Source organism: Bactrocera tryoni, unplaced genomic scaffold (genome assembly GCF_016617805.1).
Source record: "Bactrocera tryoni isolate S06 unplaced genomic scaffold, CSIRO_BtryS06_freeze2 scaffold_25, whole genome shotgun sequence".
NCBI classification, from domain to species: domain Eukaryota; kingdom Metazoa; phylum Arthropoda; class Insecta; order Diptera; family Tephritidae; genus Bactrocera; species Bactrocera tryoni.
The window spans coordinates 8,355,044-8,362,568 of NW_024395977.1; the positions used below are offsets into that span (position 1 = coordinate 8,355,044).

Consider the following 7,525-nt stretch of genomic DNA (forward strand, 5'->3'; position numbering starts at 1 on the left):
CTGACATTATAACTCAACGAGAAATAAACCGATCGACTTAAAATTAAAACTGGATATAGTTGAATACATTTGCTATACAACAGACTACGATCTTTTTGATTGGCTGAAAATTGTCAATTTGGCATTAAAAAAACGACAATTTTTTTCGTAAAAAAACGATTTTTTTTTTCAAAATGGCGCCATTTTCTTAATTTTTGATATTTTTCAAAGATCGTAGTCCATTGTATAGAAAATATATTTAAGTTTAATAAACAATTTGAATTTTTTTGTTTCAGCTACTCAATCGACCGGAATCATGCCAGCAGTTGAGGCACTTGTTTTTTTGGCTCTTCCGCAGTTAGCACATTACTCCGTTATTTTTCAATATTTTTGTAAAATTTTTTTTTTTAATATAGCTAAAAATATACTTTATTACGTCCATAGAACGTCGAAACATTCAATCTAGTACTTTCTTTTAAAAAAATTAACGAAAATCGCCTAATTTTTCATGCGTCGCACTGGTATAGACCCTTAAGGCAGTATATTATGATTACTTTTACATATATTGGTGATTTTAGGAGTTTTTTGAGGTTAGGGACGAACCTGGACGTGCAGGCCCAATTCTGATGTCGGATTTAGATTCAGCGCGTCGAAATACATTGGAAGACATATGTCTCGACCCCAGATCCGGACACTTTTTTTTTTTTGTGTGGCTGTGTTACCAATGCTTTGCCCACACTCTGGTCACACTATTATACAATTGTTGATGCATTGCCCACACTCTAGTCATACCGTTATACAGTTCCAACGCTTTTCCCTCACTCTAGTCACACTGTTAACCAGGGATAATGGGATGCCCAACTTATTCCAGTATGAGGGCGCCTCAAAATAAGCGTTTTTTATAAAATTTTCCATTGTGGCCACATCGAACAAAATAAGAATTTTTGTTCATTTAAATTAAAACACCCAACATTTATTATGATTGCAAATTATTATATATTGGACTTTTAATATTTTAATATATGGCGAAACTACTTAAATCCTTTTTTATGATTTTATGATATATTAAAATAACTGACTTTTGATATTTCACTACTTAATAAGGTGAATTTAGCCTATTAGTTCTCAATTAATAAATGTTTTTAATCATTTGTAATTGAAAACTAATTATTCTATGTATCAAATTGCAAAACGTTTCATGAAATATATTTAAATTTCGCATTTTCTTTGATTTTCATTGTTTTTAATTTTTATTAGCGATCTTGAGCGGCGGCAACAAATTCCTCCGTTCACATATATTTTTGGTATAATTTCAATCTGGCCGTTCCAGTCATTCCAATTGCAAAACGTCAAACCTACCCAATCTAGTCAACTGACAAAATTCGGTAGGTGAGCGGTTCTCACATTTCCAGTGACAGGAGAGTTAGGGATCTCTTTATCTCTGCTGTTAACAGTTGCCAATGCATTGTACACACTCTAGTCACGCTATGACAGGATAAAAAAGGAAAAGAAGTCACTCCGCCCATCATCTCGCGTGCGCAATCATCCAGATCCTTTTTTTTTTTGGCTCATCTCGTGCTAATTACAATCATACAACGTAAGACAATCATTATAAAAAACAAGAAAATTATTTCTAACGTACGTGCAAAAGCTGCGTATAAAGTGAGGGCTGATTTGCTGTAAAATGATCAGTCCTCGTGTTAATAAACGTGGGGTGCAACACCCAATCCGGAACTAAAAAAAAGACTTCGGGGATGTTCGAGTAAGCAAATAACTGCGGCAATATTGCAACCCTGATGTTTTTTTGCAGATACTCAGCAGATACTTAAACAAATATTTTGCAAATATTTTGCGCGGCGTGCAGGTGCATTGAAGAAGTGAAGTTTAAGAAGTCTTAAAAATGAAATTTTTAATCAATTTAACAGTGGATAACTTGGTGGATAGTAAATGTAGTTTGCTTCTTTAATTCAAAAAAGCAAGGAAACAAAGTTTTTTGTGTAAAAAAGTGGCTTATGACTGAAATTTTAAATAAGAGGGCAATAGCGAAATCGCTTCTTTTTTCTTTAAAGAGCGATTTCGCTTGTCTCATTTTTTCCATCATAAATTTTGTTGATGCCGATTTTGTCACTTTGCGCGCAAGAAATGTCCAAATTTGATTTGCTCGAACGTTTGACATTTGCAAAAGTTGCTACATTTTTGCGTCGAATATGATGCTTTGCAATATTGCCGCAGTGATTGAGACTCTAACTTCCCCTTCATTTCGTGCACTCTATATTATACATTTTGGTCCTTCGAGCCGGATCATCTCGCGTTTGTTCTCCGGGGCTTTTGTGCGTGATTTTCTTTCGGGCATATTGGTGTGGCCGCTCGTGTGTGTTACTGTGCGTGCTAGCAGATGCGGCAAACAGTGACACTATCGGCGTACCGACGCGGTAGGGCAGTGACGCTCAACGTTGGTCGTTTGCATTTCGCGAATTAACTAATAATTTTGGTTATTAATTAATCTTGTGCTCTCGCGTCGCTCATTACACTCAACAATCATTAATTTATCGCGGAAAGTTACCGGTTAATATTTTTGTGATTTTTTTCGGGATTTTTGGTACAATTCATACACAGTGCGTGTGGACAATTCAAACTAAATCGCAACAACTGTAGTGCGGGTCAAATCATGTCCGATAACGGAAATAGCGAGGCACTCAATCCGGATTGTAAGGATTTAGACGAGCAATCGGTCAAATCGAACCATAGTCGCAAGTTAACAGTGCTATCAGCACCTACACTCAACGTGCCTGTTGCGTCAGTACTACAATCACCTGTGCACTCAGATGTCCACGAGACAGGTTCTGTCAAATTCAGTCGCTCGTCAATTCGTGAACAATCACCCGCGTGGCTACCTGGCGAGCTCGTGCTTAAAGCCAGATCGCAACTCAATCGCGTAGAGGTACTCACTCTACACTTCAAGCAAATCAATAATTTCCGGGATAAGGACAGCTCTGCAATCAAGGCAATTCTGCAATCAGCTGAGGAAATACACAGGGCTTTCCTCAAAGAGCACTCGTTTCTGGAAATTACCTGGCCAGTAGCACATGTCACTAACGAGTATTTTGCGGGTGATGTTTACCCGCAAGAAGCAAGCATCATCAGCGAAATTTGTCAACTCGCTGCAGTCCATCTTCAGCCAATCGACACTCCTACACCTCAGTCATATCGTGAAGCAGTACAGCCTCAGCCAAAGTTGCCAAAGCTGCCGCTGCCGAACTTTGACGGTGGTTACCAGCACTGGACCTCGTTCTGCATTCTCTTCTAGTCAATGGTAATCAGCAACTCAACACTCACAGATCTTAAACGACTGCATTATTTGCGAGTTGCCGTTACTTGTCCATCACTCCAGCTCATCTCTCACATCCTGGTTACTGAAACGGCGTTTTCAACAGCCTGGACAGCACTCAAAGAGCGCTACGGGAACAAAAGAGTTCTCATCGACGCTCAACTTGCAGAAAGAGTCTGCCGAATTTCTGTAGAAACTCATCTCTGGGGTAGATTAAGCACTCAATGCACTTGCACTCATTGGCCAACAGACAATTGGAATTGTCTGGTAGTTTATTCTACCATCAAGCAACTTCAAGCCGCACTCGAGAACTGTGGGAATCCTCAGTTAGCAATCAAGCGACATATCCAACTTACACGCAAATCAAGGACTTTATCAGTCAGCAGGCTCGCACTCTCGAGAACAAGGAGTCAGCTCATCTGCCGATTCAGCAAATCAACGTTAGAATTCTGATCGACTCTGGGTCAGAAATTTCACTCGTCTCTGAACATCTCATCACGCAAGCTTCAATCAAAAGAAGCCACTCATCAGTTACCATCACGAGAATCAGCGGTAAGAATGTCATCACATCAAAGGGGTCAGCTGACCTCTTACTCAAGGCAAGTCACTCTGACGCAACAGTGCAAATCGTTGCTCAAATTTTACCAATTCTTACTGTCCGTTCACCATCATCACGCACGTCATCTGAACCGTGGACTAAACCACACCATATCAAGCTTGCAGATCCGAGTTTCTTTCTGCCACAACCAGTGGACATCATCATCGGCGCTGATTTCTTCAGTCGAATTATTAAACCAAACATCATTAGGTACCCGTCAATTACTTCAATTCAGCAGCCTCGTCTCTCACTCATCACCACATCAAACACTACACAAGAAAGCAATCTCGACGAGTTGCTCACTCGATTCTGGATTCAGGAAGAAGTTCCAGAGCAATTGGTCAGTGAACTGACCCAATGTGAAAACACTTCAAAACGGCACATCAACGAGACCAATCGGGGCGATACATCGTCCGACTGCCAATCATCTCAGAAAAATTAAATCTGGAAAATTCGTACAACTCAGCACATCGACGGCTACAGCAAATCAGCAGGAAACTCAACACCAATCAAGAATACAAGCAACTCTACACAAAATTCATGCAAGTCTACGACTGTCAAACACTCCAACTTCACTCAATACTGACAACGACGTTGAATCAGCTGATTTCACCACCGAGATGACCTGCACGAGATCAGCATCGTTCCTTGCCGTCCGAGTCCTTCGAAAACTCGTGGAATACGAAAGAAAAAATTATCCACTCGCAGTACCTGCACTCAAATACGGCAGATATGTCGACGATATTTTCGGGGGAGCTGATAATACTTCTGAGTTAAAAGCAATCGCCAATCAATTAAAACAAATCTGCACGGCGGGTGGTTTCCCACTCGCCAAGTGGCAATCAAACAGCGAAGAAGTACTCAATTTCATTTCACCAGCTGGAGCACAGCACCAGCTTGGAGACTGCACGAGCAAACTACTAGGATTGTACTGGCACGCAAAGTCGGATAATCTTAGATTCATCATGAAAAGCTACTCGGACAATCAAAACAAGTCCTCCAAACGAACAATCTTATCTGAGGTGGCTCAGATCTTCGATCCACTGGGATTTTTATCACCGCTCACAATCAAGGCAAAGATGGTGCTGCAGGAGTTGTGGTTGCAAAAAATTGGTTGGGATCACCAGATCCTTCGAAAGTATTGCAATCATGGCAATCACTGCAACTCGAACTTCCACAAATCGACACACTCAACATTCCACGCTGGATTAACACTTCAAAGGCCACGAATTGTGAATTCCACGGTTTTTCCGACGCATCTCAGCTCGCAATGGCAGCAGCAATCTACGTCAATGTCCACCACAGTAAATACAGTAGATAACCTTTTCGTGGTAGCTTTCTGAGAGGTGAATAGCGGCCATCTTGGATTTACAGAGGTAGCATCGCAGTGATGTATATATTGAGGCAGAAAATACTTAGAAAATTTATTTTATTAAATAATAAAAGCTATAAATATTGTTGCTTAATATAAAAGGAAATTATTTATTAATGTTATATATTTACAAATAGGTGATTTAAATGCCATAGTGTGCAATATTTCGCCCATAAAAATATCATTTACCGATATTCAGATATTCTTTTTGTAATGAGTTCTTAATAACAAAATTCAGCCCTGTTTTTAGATTTCTCGGTGGTGAGTTTTCTTCTGAATGTATTTGTTTACATTTGACCGACAGAAAACATAAAAGGTGCAGCAGCTTTTCATATTCGAACATTCAAATTAAATCAAAACAAAGTTTAGTTTGTATAAAGTTACTAAATATTTTATTTAAAGTTTAATAATTGGAGTGAACGTAAGTTTTATACAATAGAAAATGTCCGTTGAACCAGATATCGCCAAAGAAGCGGTACTTAAACGAAGTGAAAATATACCGGAAAACACCCTAATCTTGGGTTGGCAATAAGAGAAATCAATCTAATGGTAATGTAACCAATTTTTTATGGAAAGGTTTATGTATTTTAAAATATTCTTAGCTTGATTGTAGGCAGCAGCCGTTGAAACCTGAAGAAGCCGATTTGCATGAAACGGATGAATTTATTATACGAAAACATAGATGTACAATATCCCTTGGATTCACATCTAATCTAGTGTCGTCGGGATTACGGGAGGCATTACGATTCCTCGTTGTCATGCCGCTACTTGATGAAACGGTTGAAGAGCAAAAAACGAAAGGCTTGATTTGGTCTTCTTCTTGTATTATACAACGACTTGGGGAAAGGATAAACGACACCAGCTCAATATACTACTGGGCTGCGAAACATAAAATACCTGTGTTCGGGAATGATTATAATTGGTGGAGGTATTATAAAGCTTCACATATGCCATGCGAATTTGAAGAAAAATGGAGCCGATTATTCCGTTCTTATTAACACAGCTTCGGAATTCGATGGCAGTGACAGTGGTGCTCGACCAGATGAGGCTATTTCTTGGGGTAAAATAAAGAAAGAAGCTTCACCAGTTAAGGTATATGCAGAAACTAGTTTAGTAGTGCCATTGATTGTTGGTGAGACATTTGTTAAAAGACATTTCAATGCAAAAAAAGGAAACGAACCATGATAATAAATAATTGTAAAAAATGCAAATTTGTGGACTTTAATTTGTAATAGTAAACGAACTTTTTAATAAAGCCTAGTCAATAACGACTTACAATCTTCGTCACCAGAAGATCTATAGTAAAATTGTATTCGATCAAGGACTGTTAACTCGTTTCAGATTTAATTTATTGGCATATGTATTTCTTCTTATTTTTTATTCCAACGAAATTACACAAATTTTATTAATATTATAAATATTGTCAATTTGTACACATATGTATGTCAAACGACAAATTACCACCCAGGATTGTATCCTACTGCATGCAAAAATTTAGGAATACTTGAAGCGTGTTTAAAAATTGCACAAAAAAAACAACTGATTTAACATTAAACAACAAGTTATATCCCAATCAAATTGAACATATATGCAAAGTAATTCAATATAATCACTTAAATAACGTAAACACTTGCATAATTTAATATCTTTTAAAGTTTCGATCATCAAAATTTAAAATTTATATGCTGTTTAAATGCTAACACAACACCCTGATTACCATGAAAGTAGCAAAAACAGTGTAACACAACACCCTTAGATTTTCTAGAGGTGAGTTTATGTATGTAAACAATGAAAAGGTTTATTACTGTATATACTGAGATGTCCACTCATCATCCGGAGAGACACTCACGACACTCCTTTGCGCAAAGACAAAAGTAGCACCACTCAAACGGCTCACTATCCCACGACTAGAGCTATCAGCAGCGCTGCTACTATCGAAATTAATGACTTACGTCAAAGCCACTCTACAAGTTGACGCACAATCAACCACTCTCTGGACTAACTCATTAGTCACACTAGCGTGGATTCGATCACATGCGTCACGCTGGAAGGACTACGTACGGAATCGAGTTGTCAACATTCAACAACTCACCACAGATTGCAACTGGCAATCGGGGTATGTTCCGGGCATCACTCTCGCTCAGCTATCATCACACTCACTGTGGTGGACGGGACCACCATGGCTCTCAAAATCACGATGCAACTGGCATCGGCATCCAGACACTCAGGACGACACCACTAGTCAAGA

General features: G+C 38.8%; 1 pseudogene; it reads left to right on the forward strand.

Moving 5' to 3' along the window:
* Positions 1–5,719: 5,719 nt before the first annotated feature.
* LOC120780441 lies at positions 5,720–6,462 on the forward strand (annotated as a pseudogene).
* The last annotated feature ends 1,063 nt before the right edge of the window (positions 6,463–7,525 follow it).